This window comes from Rhinatrema bivittatum, chromosome 7 (genome assembly GCF_901001135.1).
Source record: "Rhinatrema bivittatum chromosome 7, aRhiBiv1.1, whole genome shotgun sequence".
NCBI lineage: Eukaryota > Metazoa > Chordata > Amphibia > Gymnophiona > Rhinatrematidae > Rhinatrema > Rhinatrema bivittatum.
Genome location: NC_042621.1, coordinates 96,704,604 through 96,722,585, shown reverse-complemented (window position 1 = coordinate 96,722,585; position 17,982 = coordinate 96,704,604).

Here is a 17,982-nt window from a genome sequence, read left to right as displayed (position 1 = left end):
CTGGCTACTGGAACCTGGAACCAAGCTGGAACTGAAGCAGAACAGGTTACTACAAGCAAGCCAGACAGAAGCAAGACTTGGGCACGGAGTATAACAAGTCTCAGGCAAGAATGGAGTTGCTAACGCAATAGCACACTCCGGGGCACGGCGCAGAGAGCCGCAAGGAACCCCGTTGCAAGGCAAAGTCCTGGGCTCCGCTGCGGCCTTACATAGGCCGCAGCGTCTGACGTCGCAGATAGGGCGGAGCTTTCAGTGGCGGGAAACGGCCTTCATAAGCGCGGCTTGCGCGCACTTAGGGAGAAGGCATCCAGGCAGGGCTTCTCGGTGGCGTCCCCCCCGCGGGGATGCCGCGAAACAGGCCGCAGACCCTCGGAGAGGGGCCGGGACCAAGGAGGTAAGGGCCTAGTCGCGACTGCCGCGACTGGGACCTCAACAGTCCTCTACAATTAATTCAAAACACCACTGCCCGCATCTTAATAGGCACATCCAGGAAAGACCACATCACCCCTATCCTATGCTCCTTACATTGGCTCCCAGTTAGCTTTAAGATTCAATACAAAATCTTATCCATCATACATTCCCTTATACATAATCATTCCTTTGTTTGGCTGAGCATATCACTCCATGTGTATCAACCCAACAGACACTTATGATCCTTAAACAAATGCCTTCTCGAAGTTCCATCCATTCGTTTAGCCAAGGAGGAGGAGAAGCCCATTACCTGCTATTAATTAAGTTGACTTAGAAAATGGCCACTGCTATTACTAGCAACAGTAACATGGAATAGACTTAGTTTTTGGGTACTTGCCAGGTTCTTATGGGCTGGATTGGCCACTGTTGAAAACAGGATGCTGGGCTTGATGGACCCTTGGTCTGACCCAGCATGGCATGTTCTTTACCAGGAAACATGCCTTTTCAGTTGCCGGTCCATTACTCTGGAATTCCATTCCAGATTTTTTAAGGCAGATCTCTAATCCTAAAGATTAAAACCTGTGGGGTCGATTTTAAGACCCACGCGTGCGCGTCCATGTGCATATGAATCCCGGCGCGTGCACATGGATGCACTGATTTTATAACATGCATGCGGCGACGTACGCATGTTATAAAATACGATGTCCACACGCACATGCGACTCTCACACACAAGGGGGGGGGGGTGGATTTTCCAATTACACGTGGCGATGCGATCGATCTTTTTCCAAGTTCCCTCCCAGGCCACTCCAAATAAGGAGTGGCCTGGGCGGGAACTTCCCTACCCCCTACCTAACCTTCCTCCCTTTTCCCCTCTCCACCCCGACCCCTAACCCTTACCGAGGTACCCCTAGATTTTTTTATTTCTATACTTACTACCCCTTGGGGGCAGAAAGCCAGCGCACGCTTCCCCGGGACAGCGGATAATGGTGCTGACCTGGCCTGTCCCCCGCCTGAGCCTCCCCACCCAGAACATGCCCCCAGCCCACCCCTTTTGCAGGGCCCATCACTTCTGCACGTAACAGGAGTTACGCGCGTGGCTGGGCCCGTTCTAAAATATGTTCGGCGAGCACAAAGCACGGTCACGCACCTAACCCCCAGTTTTTATGGACGTGGCCCTTTTAAAATCGGACCTTATTTGTTTTCTATTTGTTCTCACGCTTTACAGTAAAACTTAACCTCAGACAGTCACAGACAAGTATAAGCCTTACCATCTGCTTAATTTTGTTTTTATCAATAGTTTTTAACCAAGTTTTATTTATGACTGATTATGTTTTTTATATTTTTATGTTTTTATTATGTATACTTTACCTGTGAACCATTTTTTGACCAACTCTAATTGTAAAAGTGGTATACAAATAATTTTTAAATAAATATCCCAGTCACTAAAATGAAGATAAAATGCTTTTCTCTACCCTGTCTGGACATTTTACTTTCCCAAACATATTGGTCCTGTTTTCTTTTAACCACATTCCTCTTCAGTCTTCTCCCCTCCACCCAATTCCTTCTCACCCCCACCCAGTCTGATTCTTCTCTCCACCTAGGACCTCTTTCTCACCCTCATCTCAACTCAACTCCACAGACATCCTTCGTACATCATCCCATCTCCCAATCCTTGCTCTCCCCCTCTCCCCCTCCCTCCATTCCCCACATTCCTGCTCTCCCACTCAATTCCCCAATCCCTGCTTCTGTTGTGCCCCTATGCCCAATCCAAACTGTTGCTCTCCCATCCCAGGGTTCTCTCCCACCAATTGCCATTCTTTCCTCCCCACCTGAGGCCAGACTCTCACCCAGTCTCTTGCCCTCTCCCTCAATCAATCTCTCCCTCCCCTCAATCCCCAAATTTCCACTCCCTCACTTAATCCCTCAATCTTTCCCCACTCTCCTTTCCAACTACCTCTTTCTTCCTCCTCGCCATCTCCCCAGGCCTTTCTCTCTGAGTCCTTGTTCTCGCACTCCCTCCTCTGTGTCCTCTGGCCCAGCGTTTGTCGTCCTCTCTCCAGCAACCCCCTGATGATTTTTTTTCCCTCTCCGGTCAGAGGAAGCATTAGCTGGCTTACCTGCAGCCTGGATTTCTTCAGTGCAAGAAGCTCCTCTGCTTCCCTGGCACTGGGTCTGGTTGTGTCGTGCAGGGTGAGTCGGGTCTCTTCCTTCCCGCGCACTGCTGCACTGCTCCTGCTCTGCCCCACCTCGAGGGCGCACGCAGCAGATTGCATGGGGCTTTTCTGCTGAATCTGTGCACTCAAGGATTTCCAGGCTCCCACTGACATTATGTGATCTTTGCCGCATGGGGGAGGGGGGGGGGGGTGCCGAGAGAAGTGTCGAGCGGAAGTTGGGGGTCACTTGAAAATTCCTTGCCAGCTGCCGCTCATCAGTCATCTTGGCCCGATAATCGGCCCAATTAATTACAACGTCACCATGCTGCTTGTGTCTGGCTACTGCCCTTGGGACCGTGATGCTCTAGGTGGCCGCCTAGTCCAGCTAATGCTTCCACCAGCCCTGCGTAGGGGGGGGGTCCTCTTCCTCAAAGTATGTGCCATGCAGTAAAGGGTGCTGCCTCCTCTACGCTAGTGGCACTCTCTCATGCACCATCTCAGCCTGAGCAGCAGTACATCCATCAGGCCTACCCCCTTTACAGATGCAGGAGCAAGCTGGCAGCCATTTCAGTTATAGTGTTCTCCATGCTGCAGGTCGTGAGCCCCTGCACCTTTGAGGGAGTGGGTCTGATGGCGCACTGCCATTTAAGATCGGCAGTGCTTGTGAGAAATTGCTATCCGGGCATGTGCCCACCCTGTCTATAATTTCAGGTACCCAGCACACCTAACCAAACAGTAGAAGCAAAGCACTTTCTTACATCCGTATAAAACAACCACATTTTTCATATTATAATGCAAAGCTGCCACACGCAGACTTTCTTCTTAATTAAAGGGCATCAAACTGATCGCCAAAAGTTAATTTTATGTTTTTGAATCTTTCTCCTGACCATCATCACATGTTCCCAGTCCAATTTGTTTTCGTTTATTGTTTCTTTTTTTAGTGAAATTGTGAAAAATTACAAATAAAATCCGTTTTGTATTCCAAAGATTAAAAAAAAAAGAAAAAGACAAATTCAATCTCCAAATGAACTTATCTTGTTCTTCAACCTGAAGTTTTTTTTTTCTTGTAGACTAACTTGCTTTCAAAGACACATAAAGATACCAAATTCCTTGCTTTGAAAGATGTACCCAGCACACACCAAAGAAAGAGATGCCTAAGTACTAAAGAGTTTTTCCCATATTGTGTCTATAGGGAAACATCACAGTTATTACACAGGGGCCAGAGAAAGAAGTGCAGAGACCCTCCAACCACCAGACACACAGAAGACAGATACAAGAAGTAAGTCAATAGGAATGCAAAACAGAAGATAAAATTCCATACAATGTCAATTGCCTGGTGGGGCAGACCCCTAGCAATCTCCTGCTGTGACAGTGACAGAGAATTTCTGGTATAAAAGATGGCGTTAGCTGAATTCTGGGACCCGTCCCCAGTGAGTCGCACAAGGAAAGGCTCTTGCCTGATGCCCACAATCCCACCTCTCTTTCATGACTATTGCATGAAAGGGGGAAAAATTCACACGGAGCAGGTGCTCATGGAGGGTGGGAGGAGACGATGAGATGCAAGACATTATGACAGTAACTTTTAAACAGCCGCGCGGGCATTACATGTATGTACACATATATGTGGGTCTGGTATAAAATCGGCTGTGCACACATACATGTGTGCACAATTTTGTATGGATGCCCTCTTGCGCAATGCAAATGCCAGCTCTACCTCATAAGTGGGGGATTTCATTCGAAGTGCCCGCTGACGCAGTTACCACTTTCCCCCGTCCATTCTCCAGTTCACCCAAGTCAAGGCTCCCGACTTCCTAACGCCTCTGCTTAACCTTCCGCCCTTTTTACTCTATTAGCCCCGACCCTTCAAACCCCGCTGACCAGCCCTGACCTTTTTTTTTATTTTAAAACCTATGCGACATCCTTAGCAGAAGTAAAGCTGCGCGGTAGGGGACCCCAGCGTGAGTGAGGTTGTGCGCTTAAATGCTTCTGCGCGCATTTCGAGTGACCTTCCCGGAACGCCCATGTTTCGACCAGACCACGCCCTCACCCCTTTTTGAACTTTTTGATTTGTGCACGTACCGGGAGGTATGCGCGTACTTGGGTGTGTCTCAAAATCTGCGCGGCGTGCAGTGGCCCAAGACGCGCACTTGTCTCCTGGCTCTGGCGCGCGTGGGGCTTTTAACGTGCACCAGTATATTACTGTTATAACTTGAAGACACAAAGATCCTTTTATGTATAACAATTTTCTTTCTTTTCCGGGATGATATTATTTATCAACTGAAGATTAATCGACACCGTCAGATTCGTATAAAAGCAATAATTGATTTTTATTCCAAACAGTTAAAAAGAAGAGAAACCTTTCAGTTTTGAATCACATTTATAGTTTAAATACAAGTAAGTTTACAAAAATGTCCAAACATTTTTTTGCTGCCAAAGGATTATTTAACAATATACTTAATTTAGGATTAACTGTTCTTCTGTATTCCTGATCTCTGTTTTTGATTTCAGGTCTCATTTTGCATTTGGACTTTACTAGATCAGATAAGAGAATATTTAAAAACAAAGCTAGCTGTTGCATGTCCCGGCCGGGCCTGCTTACCTCGGGCTCCCCTCCGCGAGGCCCGGGCCGTCCTCCCTCGCAGACCACTAGGCGCTGCCTATCCTGTCCAGAGGACCTTCAGTTCCTGTTCCCTTCCAGTGGTCTCCGGTACACTCTGTTCTGGCCTAGCTCATCTGTTCTCCACTAGCCGCGCACCCTTGCTCTTGGTGGGCACACTTCTCCGCTACCTCTCCGGAAGACCATCCAAGGCCCACCTAAGTCCAGGCGGTCCGGGTTCCCAAGGGTTCAACCCTTGGGAACCCGGACCCAGAGGCAAGCTGGTGAAGCTTCAGCTTGCCTCTGTCTCCTCGTGTGCTCCGCCTCCTGGTGGCAATTGCCCTCTTGGACCTCCCTGAGGGCCGTATCAATCCTGCTCCAGGCCAAGGGTCAATCTCCAGTGCAACACTAGCTTTAAGAACAACTGTTCTTTTATTTATTTTTTCAATTTTGTTTTGTTTTTTTAATAAGAATTATATTCCCCTGGAACCAGATAAGTTATTACTATTTGTTTATTTTTATCATGTTCTTTACCAGTATTTAATTTATGGGTGTGTAATCTAGTTTTCTTTAATCCTATAAAATGACCAGAAATAGCGTTATCGTCTCTTACAGAACTGACGTGATCCCCAAAGTTCAGCTGCTGTTTGAAGAATTCAGGTCCTGCCTTGGCGCTGCAGGTCTGGGGCTTCTCCCACGAGGTCGCTCTCCACTTGTTCCTCTCCCTTTCCCTAGTTCAACAAAATCAATTTAAAAAGAGCTATGCTTCTACCACCAATCTTCCACAGCCTTTGCAGAAGTGTCCTGCTTCACCAGAAAGCTGGGAGAACAGAAAGCTGTGAGGAAGTCAGTTAGACTATTAGATGACCGAGGAGTTAAAGGGGCTCTTAGGGAAGATAAGGCCATTGCAGAAAAACTAAATGAATTCTTTGCTTCTGTGTTTACTAATGAGGATGTTGGGGAGATACCAGTTCCGGAGATGGTTTTCAGGGGTGATGAGTCAGACAAACTGAACGAAATCACTGTGAACCTAGAAGATGTAGTAGGCCAGACTGACAAACTAAAGAGTAGCAAATCACCTGGACCGGATGGTATGCATCCTAGGGTACTGAAGGAACTAAAAAATGAAATTTCTGATCTATTAGTTAAAATTTGTAAACTATTATTAAAATCATCCATTGTACCTGAAGATGGAGGGTGGCCAATGTAACCACAATATTTAAAAAAGGCTCCGGGGGCGATCTGGGTAACTATAGACCAGTGAGCTTGACTTCAGTGCCGGGAAAAATAGTGGAAACTATTCTCAAGATCCTCATATATTTTTCCTGTAAATCGTTGTGATGGTAAAACCGAATGACGGTATACAAAACATGTTAAATAAATAAATAAAATTAATAAATAAGATCAAAATCGTAGAGCATATAAAAGACATGATTCAATGGAACACAGTCAACATGGATTTACCCAAGGGAAGTCTTGCCGAACAAATCTGCTTCATTTTTTTGAAGGGGTTAATAAACATGTGGATAAAGGTGAATCGGTAGATGTAGTGTATTTGGATTTTCAGAAGGCGTTTGACAAAGTCCCTCATGAGAGACTTCTAAGAAAACTAAAAAGTCATGGGATAGGAGGCGATGTCCTTTCGTGGATAACAAACTGGTTAAAAGACAGGAAACAATTTTCTCAGTGGAGTGCCTCAGGGATCTGTACTTGGACCGTTGCTTTTCAATATATATATAAATGATCTGGAAAGGAATACGAGTGAGGTAATCAAATTTGAAGATGATACAAAATTATTCAGATTAGTTAAATCACAAGCGGATTGTGATACATTACAGGAGGACCTTGCAAGACTGGAAGATTGGGCATCCAAATGGCAGATGAAATTTAATGTGGACAAGTGCAAGGTGTTGCATATAGGGAAAAATAACCCTTGCTGTAGTTACACAATGTTAGGTTCCATATTAGGAGCTACCACCCAGGAAAAAGATCTAGGCATCATAATGGATAATACTTTAAAATCGTCGGCTCAGTGTGCTGCAGCAGTCAAAAAACGAACAGAATGTTAGTAATTATTAGGAAGGGAATGGTTAATAGAACGGAAAATGTCATAATGCCTCTATATCACTCCATGGTGAGACCGCACCTTGAATACTGTGTACAATTCTGGTTGCCGCATCTCAAAAAAGATATAGTTGCGATGGGAGAGGGTACAGAGAAGGGAAACCAAAATGATAAAGGGGATGGAACAGCTCCCCTATGAGGAAAGGCTGAAGAGGTTAGGGCTGTTCAGCTTAGAGAAGAGACGGCTGAGGAGGGATATGATAGAGGTCTTTAAGATCATGAAAGGTCTTGAACGAGTAGATGTGAATCGGTTATTTACACTTTTGAATAATAGAAGGACTAGGGGGCATGCCATGAAGTTAGCAAGGAGCACATTTAAGAGTAATCGGAGAAAATACTTTTTCATTCAATGCACAATAAAGCTCTGGAATTTGTTGCCAGAGGATGTGGTTAGTGTAGTTAGTGTAGCTGGGTTCAAAAACGTTTTGGATAAGTTCTTGGAGGAGAAGTCCATTAATGGCTATTAATCAAGTTTACTTAGGGAATAGCCACTGCTATTAATTGCATCTGTGGCATGGGATCTTCTTAGTGTTTGGGTAATTGCCAGGTTCTTGTGGCCTGGTTTGACCTCTGTTGGAAACTGGATACTGGGCTTGATGGACCCTTGGTCTGACCCAGCATGGCAATTTCTTATGTTCTTATGTGCCTTTTATCACATTGTGGCCTGGAGAGGGAGAAAGAGAGAGAGAGAGAGAAACCTCTGTAGAGGCTCATAAAACAGTTAACTATTTATACCACAGTAAGAGTGGGCACTAGTAACTGGGGATGAGGTTTGTGAGGTGGGATGGGCTGTGGGGGCAATTTTACCTGCTCTGTCATACACATGAACAGCACAGTTACCATCAGTAAGAACATAAGAACATAAGAAAATGCCATACTGGGTCAGACCAAGGGTCCGTCAAGCCCAGCATCCTGTTTCCAACAGTGGCCAATCCAGGCCATAAGAACCTGGCAAGTACCCAAAAACTAAGTCTATTCCATGTAACCATTGCTAATGGCAGTGGCTATTCTCTAAGTGAACTTAATAGCAGGTAATGGACTTCCCCTCCAAGAACTTATCCAATCCTTTTTTAAACACAGCTATACTAACTGCACTAACCACATCCTCTGGCAACAAATTCCAGAGTTTAATTGTGCGTTGAGTAAAAAAGAACTTTCTCCGATTAGTTTTAAATGTGCCCCATGCTAACTTCATGGAGTGCCCCCTAGTCTTTCTACTATCCGAAAGAGAAAATAACCGATTCACATTCATTTATCGTCAAAAATCGTAAATCGGGGGAAGGGGGAGGGCGGGAAAACCGGCACACTAAAACATCCCTAAAACCCACCCGACCCTTTAAAATAAATCCCCCACCCTCCCGAACCCCCCCAAAATGTCTTAAATTACCTGGGGTCCAGTGGGGGGGGGGGTCCCGTTGTGATCTTCCACTCTCGGGCGCGTTGATAGAAAATGGCGCCGGTGCTACCTTTGCCCTGTCATATGACAGGGCAAAGGTAGCGCTGGCGCCATTTTGGTTCCTGTTCCCCGACGACACGAGCGTAGGAGATCGCTCCCGGACCCCCGCTGGACCCCCAGGGACTTTTGGCCAGCTTGGGGGGGCCTCCTGACCCTCACAAGACTTGCCAAAAGTCCAACGGGGGTCCGGGAATGACCTCCTGCACTCGAATCGTGTTGCCGTACGGCCGGCGCCATTTTGCAAAGCAATGTTGCAGTTGCATTAAAAGCATCAAAGCATATTGGTTAAGGGCAGCAATCTCTATGCCTTCTGCTAAGGGTAGTAAATGCTAGGGATGTGAATCGTTTTTGAACGATTAAAATTATCGTCAGATAATTTTAAAATCGTCCTAAATCGTTACAATACAAATGCCCACAATTTATCGTCAGGGGCATTTGTATTGTATCGTTAAATAGGGCACGGGAATTATTTGGGGGAGGGCGGGAAAACCGGCACACCAAAACAACCCCAAAACCCACCCCGACCCTTTAAAACCAATTCCTTACCCTCCCGAACCCCCCCCAAAATGTTAAATTACCTGGTGGTCCAGTGGGGGGGGGGGGGGTGTCCCGGCGCGATCTCCCGCTCTTGGGCCATCGGCGCCATTTTGGCTGCCACTAATTAAAATGGCGCCGATGGCCCAATAAAATAAAAATCCCACCCGACCCTTTAAATCGACCCCCCTTAGCCTCCCCCACCCTCCCAACCCTTTTTTTTTAGGGAGGCTCGCGCCGCTAAAAAAAAACCTATCCGACCCTTTAAATCGACCCCACTCTCCCCATCCCCCCCAAAACCTTTTAAAATTACCTGGTGGTCCAGGGGGGCCTCGGGGGGCCTCGGGGAGAGATCCAGGGGGGCCTCAGGGAGAGGAGAGATCCAGGGGGGCCTCGGGGAGAGATTTCCTGTTCCCAGGCATCAGCTGTTCTAAAAAAAAATGGCGCCGATGCCCCTTTGCCCTTACCATGTGACAGGGTATCTGTGCCATTGGCCGGCCCCTGTCACATGGTAGGAGCACTGGATGGCCGGCGCCATCTTTAAAGATGGCACGGATACCCTGTCACATGGTAAGGGCAAAGGGGCATCAGCGCTTTTTTTTTTTTAGAACAGCTGATGCCTGGGAACGGGAAATCTCTCCCTGAGGCCCCCCTGGATCTCTCCTCTCCCCGAGGCCCCCCTGGATCTCTCCCCGAGGCCCCCCTGGACCACCAGGTAATTTTAAAAGGTTTTGGGGGGGTCGGGAGGGTGGGGTCGATTTAAAGGGTCGGGTGGGTTTTTGTTTTTAGCGGCGCGGGCATCCCTAAAAAAAAAATTAGCGATGTGAATTGGAATCGGAAACGATTCCAATTCACATATCTTAACGATCAGATTTCCATCCCCCCCAGCCGAATCTGATCGTTAAGACGATCTGGCACACGATTCACATCTCTAGTAAATGCCGTACCAGCAAGTTACCCCCACCTGCATGCTTATCTCATTTCTATCCTCTAGCCTTTACAGACCCAGTGTTTGTCCCATGCCCCTTTGAATTCTTTGACTGTTTTCTTCTTCACCACCTCCTCCAGAAGGTGCATTCCAGGCCTCCACCACCCTTTCCATGGTGAAATATTTCCTGACGTTGGTTCTGAGTCGTCCCCACCCCATATAAAATCGAGTGCACATGTGCGTGCATACAGCCAGTTTTATAACATGCAAAGATATGTGCGCATATGTTATAAAATGGCCGCATCTATTGGGGTGCGCCTGCGTGCGGGTCTTGAAATTCACCTCACGGTACACACTTTAAGTGAATTTTAAAAGTGTTGTGTGAGTAAAAATGAACATATGCGCGTGTAAGTAGCATATACTTGCGTAAATGCTGTTTTATAAACCTCAAACATACACGTGCAAGTAATGGTGCGTGAATAAATTTGCTTGTGTAAAAAAGGGGTGAGTAAGGAGTATTTCAGGGTAGGGCCAGTATTTACGCTTACAAGATGCTATTTTAAAACCTACTAATGCCTAAGGACCCTATTACCCTGCACCGACTTTAAGAGCGCCCACCACACACGGGCTCCCACCATTTACCCACCTCCCACTTTTCTGAGGGCAAATGCTTGGGAATATGTGGGAGGCAGGTGACAGGGTTCCTGGGAGTGTGGGAGGGTTGCCAGCTTCCTGCAAATATTATCACTGACACTTTGTCACGCCTCTGGGAAATCTGACCAACCCCCCCCCCGCCCGCTTCCCCCAAATCACTAAAAGGGCCAGACTCTTGGTCCCCGCCTTGACCTTCTTGATGATTTGACTTGTGGTGTGCCTTGGGAGGAGGCACTGTCTCATCCCTTGCCTCGAGCAGCAGATTGCCTTGAGCTGCTCCTGGTTATAGTTGACTGTGGGAAGCATCAACTGTTAAATAGTGAACTGCTAGGTCACTTAGGATGCTATGTAATAGAAGAGATAGTATGGGAGTTTAAAATCAAACTTATCACGCATCTCTCTGAGTTCAGATCAAGGTTTCCAGAGTTTTTCAATACATAGGTTTCACCTATGGTGTACAGTATTGTGATTGCTGTATTAGTCCACTAGAAATAAGGGTTAACAAACAAGTTTATTGGACTAACTTGAAACTAGTCACAGATGTAGCAAGTTAAGCCAACAAAAAGGTATCACCTACTTTTTGATCCTTATTTCTACTTAAACTGCACAGAATGTTATCTCCTCTCCACTATCACTTAGATTTCTGAGAAAGGTTGGTTAAAAGTGCTGTGTAAATAACAACCAGTCCCGGCACCACCGGGTGTGCAAACCGTGCAATTGCACAGGGCGGCACACCCAGTGAGGCAGCATCGGGTGTAGCGAAAAGCCCATGCTGCCGACAGTGGACCCAATCTCACCAGCGGCGGAAGGAGGCCCATGTTGCTGCCGATGGACCCGATCCCACCGGTGGCAGAAGTGGAGACCCATGGTGCCATTGGTGGACCTAGTCCCACCAGCGGCAGAAGAAGGAGGCTCGTGTTGCTGCCAGTGGACCCGATCCCACTAGTGGCAGGAGGCCACAGCAGAAGAAGCCCATCCTTCAGCTCCTCTTCTAATGGTCGTCCCGTGGTATTGAACACCCGCGGTGCTAGAACGTCCTGTGGTGCCATTGGTGGACCTAATCCCACCAGCGGCAGAAGAAGGAGGCTCGTGATGCTGCCAGTGGACCCGATCCCACTAGTGGCAGGAGGCCACAGCAGAAGAAGCCCATCCTTCAGCTCCTCTTCTAATGGTCGTCCCGTGGTATTGAACACCCGCGGTGCTAGAACGTCCTGTATTCTTGCGAGATGAGAATACAGGAAGTGATAGCACCGCAAGTGTTGAATTACTGTGCTGCTAGCACAGGAAGAGGGGCTGCAGAACAGCTTTTCTCCGCAAAGACAGAACAGGCTGGCAGCAGCAATGGAAGAGGAATGACCCATGGATCCTGACTGCCTGGTGTGTGTGTATGTGTGTGTGAACAGGAGGCTGCCTGGGATGGGTGTGTGTGTGAACAAGAGGCTGCAGGAATGGGTGTGTGTGAACGGGAGGCTGCCTGGGATGAGTGGGTGTGTGAATGGGAGGCTGCCTGAGAATGGTGTGTGTGTGTGTATGGGAGGTTGCCTGGGATGGGTGTGTGTGTTTGTGTGCACATGCATGCATGGGAGTCTTCCTGGGATTTGGGAGGATGTGAATGGGAGCCTGTTCGGAGTGTGTACATGTAAATGGGAGCTTGTCTGGGGGGAGTGTGTGTATATACACACACACATGCAAGAGAAAGAGAGAAGAAAGTTTGTACATCCTACTCCCACTAATCCACGACAATCCCAGGGTAACTGGAAATCAAAAGTTCCCAGGTATGGAGAGCATGAATTTTTAAAATACTTTTTGGTATTTTTTCAGGTGTTATTTGCTGTGTCTGCTGTTTTGAAATATTTTATTGGTGTTTGGGATATTTTTAAAAAAAAACTTGTATATGAGTTTCTAAATATTTGATCTTTTATTCATCAGCTTTTTTTGAAATATTATGTTTTTAGTATTATGATTATGTATTTATTTTATTTCTTTATTTTATTGTTTGAGGAATGGGGATGGTTCTGTTTTTTCATTGTTGCACTGCATATAGAGTCTGGCTTCTTGTGGTTTCCAGTTCAGTTTTTGTCTGCGCATTTGTATTTCTACTTTATGGTTGCTCTATTCTGTATTTGGTGAGGGTCTGTTTATGTTCTGCACGTGTGACTGAGGTGAGGCATTCTCCTAATAGGAAGTGTATTCCTGCTTTCAGAAGATCAAGCCCACACCCAGCACACATCTTAATAGGCCTGATACCATATGGGTTCCAAGTGTCTTTTTTGGAGGGAATACCCTTGCACCAGCCATTGGTGTGGGGAGGGGTCAGTTTTTAGAGTTTGTATCACTTAAGGGAACTGGGCTTTTTAGTGGTGGGCCCAGGACAAAAAATGAATAAATATTGGGGGGGGGGGGGGGGGGGGGGGCAGTACAGTAATTGTTCGCACAGGGCAGCAAAAAAGCTAGCACCGGCCTCTGTTGGAAACAGGATGCTGGGCTTGATGGACCCTTGGTCTGATCCAGCATGGCAATTTCTTATGTTCTTAAGTACCTGGCAAGATCTCAAACAGAAACAGATCCCCTACTGCCATTGTACAGTGATAAGTAGTGGCTATTTCTTAAGTCTACTTGGCTAATATCAGTTTACTGACTTCTCCAGGAATTTGTCAAAACATTTATTTATTTATTTATTTATTTGATGAGTTTTATATACCGTTATTCGGTTGAGCCATCATAACGGTTTACAAAAGTATATATTTATCTTATATATATATATATATTTCTTATTTATATATTATATTTTAAACCCAGCTACGCCAACTGCCTTAATCACATCCTCCGGTCATGAATTCCAGATCTTAATTGTGCATTGGGTGAAAAAGAATGTTTTACAATTTGTTTTGAATGTGCTACTTGTTAATTCATGAAGTGTCCCCATTCTCTGCAGTTCAAGTAGAAATAAGGACCAAACATTAAGTGATACCTTTTTGTTGGCCTAACTTGCTGCCTTTGTGACTAGCTTCAAGTTAGTTCAATAAAAAGGTACAACTTACAATTTATTTGTTAACCCTTATTTCTACATATTCCAGAGTATTTAAACATTCTAGAAACCGTTTTCTGAATTAAGCAACATAAATGATTAAACTCCCAGATTGTATAGTAAGTGTTAATCCTAGCTTTTATGCCACAAAGCCCCCTAAGTGGCCATGCAGTTCATTATTTAGCAGCTGCAGATTCCCAGTTACCCAGTTCCAGGAGGGAGACTTTTTGGCCAGTCCTGCTTTTGAACTTACATCCCAAAGCATGGGGGTATTTGTAGTCCCTGATTGTCCCAGGTCCCATAATGCACCAGGATGGAATAGTCAGAAATCCAGGACTAGTCTATAATCTCCCTCCTGGAATTGGGTCACTTGATAGCTCTGCAGCAATCAGTCGATGTTCCCAACAATCAAGCCTTTCAAAAACTGGTTTTTTTTCCCTTTCAAAACTCCAGTACCATTATGTTCATGCATTTGGAAGGTGGAATATTATCTCCACACTTGGAGGCCCACAGACTTTTTTATTTCCAAATAAACTAACATGTTATTGAACTCCAGCCTGCATTTGCTTATTTTAAGGAGGGCTCAGTAAGTCAAACTGGCTTCACTGACAGAGCCTTTATCAACCATGCTGCAGTGGTGCTAGGTTCTCGGAGCCACAATGGCATGCTCAGGCTTTATATTCCCATGGCAATTGTAGGCCAACAGCCCATCGGTAACACAGATGGGCTGGCATCATCGGTGCAAGAATCGAGCACTGGTTGACCCCCCAACCCCTCCCCCCCCCCAGCCTCAGTGCGTAGCTTCCGATCCTACTGCTCTCATAGCATCTTCTGCGCCCCCAGTCCTTCATCAGCAGCTCAGGCCTTCTATCTCCAACCTGCATTGGTAGTTGCCCCAACGCACTCCTTCCCTCTCTAACAGCACTCCAGGCGTGCAGGCTGCACATTCACCATATAGTCATGAAATAACAAAAAACTACTAAATGCAGTAAAGATAACCATTTCTTATCACAGTCGTTAGTTTTCAAAACCCAGGACTTGCTTGCTGGCTGTAGCCAGCACCTGTGGAACAGTAGCAGAGAGCAGGGAGCATGCGAAGCAGTAGTTACTACCAGAGCAACACTCGGATTGCAGCAGGCTCCTGGCTGCAGGCAGCCTATGATGTCTCCATGTTGGTGCACACCAGCTGAGGTCTGCTGTGCGTCGGAGGGAGTTGAATGTGGGGGGCAAGGAAGAAGGGAGAGCGTTATGGCTTGTTGGCAGTAGCGCAGTGAAAAAACACCCCACTGCAGAAAAGAAAACCCACCTTTAAAATTTAAAAAAAAAATGGCCCACTTTGGCAAGATAACCACTTAGGTGACAAGACTGTTTTCTGGGGCTCTAGCCCTCCACTATGTCAACTTTTTTTTTTTTTTGCTGCCGTACTTTATTACAGAAATCTTATTTTCAAAATGTCATTAAAGCTGCTTTTATAAATTGACAGATGTCGCAAGTTATGTCCTGTGAGGGAGAACCAGGCAGCTGTTTCCATGCAATATGGAGGGGGGGGGGGGGGGGAGCCATATTCAGCGCTATTTGTCCGGCTAAATTTGGACTTAGCCAGACAAATGGGATTTGAAAATGTCTTCCTGGCTGACAGCCTGTGAGTTATCTGGTTGCTTGGCTGGATAACTTTGGAGGCATTCCAGGGGCCTTTGTTGGCAAAGGTTAAGTTGTTCAGCCAAATGGTAAATCTAGCCCTGTAAATGCTGCTGAATATCGACCTCCATATCTCACATAGACACTGTCATATATTTGGCTAACTCTGGTTGTGCCAAAGAGAGTCTTAAAGCTAGCCAGATAAAAACGTATAGTCTGGTATATGCAATGGCTCTGCTGCGCCACTGAATTATGCTGCAAAAGTCAGCCAGGCAAGTTTATCCAACCGGACAGTGGCAGAAAGTGAAGGGTAGGCATAATTATTAGGGCTGTGCAGCCAAAACATTTTCATTTCATTTAAACATTTTCCCACTTTTGGGTGGGTTTTTTTAGGGCACACTAATTGAAACTAAAAGAAAAAAGCACATCCCTAATAATTATTCTTCCTTAGTCCATTAACAATTACCTACTCCCACTCCAACAATGAGGGTTCACTGTCCCCTGCCAGTATGTGATAGCCGACACTCTGGACCTTATAAAATTGGGAGAATATTGTTTAGATTCAGATTAGCCGGATGTTGAGGGTGCAGATTTATAGATAACTCTTCAAACCTGTCGGAATCACTACAAATATTAACTGCATTACAGCACTTCCTAATATAACGCTGCTTCATCATGGTGAAATTAGTTAAAATGCTAGCCATAGTCAAAAGATCAATATTCCTGTTCTGTTGCCTCCTCCTTTGATCTTATTCATAGGTTTCCGTTCTTCAATATACAGTACTACAGAGTTTCCCATGCCTCTCCTGCAGGCATACTTATTCCAGTCAGGTTTTCAGGATTGCCACAATGAATATACATGAGACAGAACTGCATACACTGAGACCCAGCATATGCAAACGTTTCATGCATATTTATTACAGATCCTAAAAAGCTGACAGGCTAGGTATGCCTCCAGGAGAGGACCGGGAGTCATTGCAATAGTACACCATTCATCTGGAAAGGTTGAGACCAGAGCCATTCCACAGCATGCATTCTTCCAGATAATCAAAGTTTCCTCATAAAAGAATTTCAGATAACTGGAGTTTTTCCACATAACTGGTCATATGAAACCAACCAGTATAATAGATCACAGTCTGGAGCCTGCAGTTTTCTCTGGAGGAGCATTTCCAGTTAATAGATCTTCTGATAAAAGGATGCTCTACTATATATTGGCTTATGCCCCCATGTATTTTCTTTGCCGGGAACCACGCCGCAGCACATTTTCCTCTGTCACTGGAGATTTCGGCAAGATAACGATGCAAAACTGACTCCAAAATAAACCATGACATACCTACAGGAAAAAAATAGATGATTTTGGAATGGCTTTCATAGTTCCCACACTTTAATATTACTGAAAATCTGTGCGGAGATCTCAAAACATGCAGTGCATGCAAGGAGCCCTCAGTATTTCTGAGGTAGAAGAATTGTGCAAGGAAAAGTAGGAAAAATTCCCAAAGCAGGAACGGAAAGACTCTTAGTTGGCTACAGGAAACATTTGCAAGTGGTTATTTCTGCCAAAAAAAAGTGTTATAAAGGAATGCACAAACTTCTGCATATGCCATGTTCTCTGTATTCTTATTTTTAATCAGGTAAAAGAAAAAAACTGTAAATAAATAGTAATTATACATTACAGTTTGCAGAAAGATGTATTTAATTTTGTAAAACCATCAACACTAATTGTGACACAGAGATGAGGAAACTCCAATCACAACCTCACACACAGCCCTCATATAGAAGTATAAATGTGATTCAACAATTACAGCCACTCAGAATGGGTACTACCGGCACTCCAAACGCCTTCTTTGCCTTCTCATTAATCATAGGCTACTACATAATTTTTTTGTCATTTTTTATTGCAAATAAAATGTCAACTTATCTTAAGATGACTTAAGATTGGCTCGAAATTCTTTGGCGTCCGTTAGGCGCCAAAGAGTTTTGAGACACCGACCCGATTTCATGTTGCATAATAAGGGCCGGATTTTAAAAGGGTTACGCGCGCAGGGCGTATTATCAAAAAGCCAGCGACGCGCGTAAAGCCCTGGGACGCGTATAAGTCCTCGAGCGATCTGGGGGCAGGGCCAGAGGCCTCCGACAGAGCGGCCATTGCCGCTGTATTGGAGGATTGCGTGCCAGCAGGCTGCTGGCGCACGCAACTTGCGCCTGCCCAGAGGCAGGCGCAAAAGGTAAGATAAACATTTTGGGGGGGTTAGAGTAGGGCTAGGGGGGGAAGGGTTAGGGGAAGGGGTGGGAAGGGCAGGCTAGGGGGAAGGGAACGGGGTAAGGCAGCGCGGCTTGGCACGCACACAAGGTGCACCCCCTTGCACGCGCCAACCCTTGATTTTATAACTTGCGCATGCCTGGGCACGCAAGTTATAAAATCTGGTGTACATGTGCACGCACCAGGTAGTGCACGCAC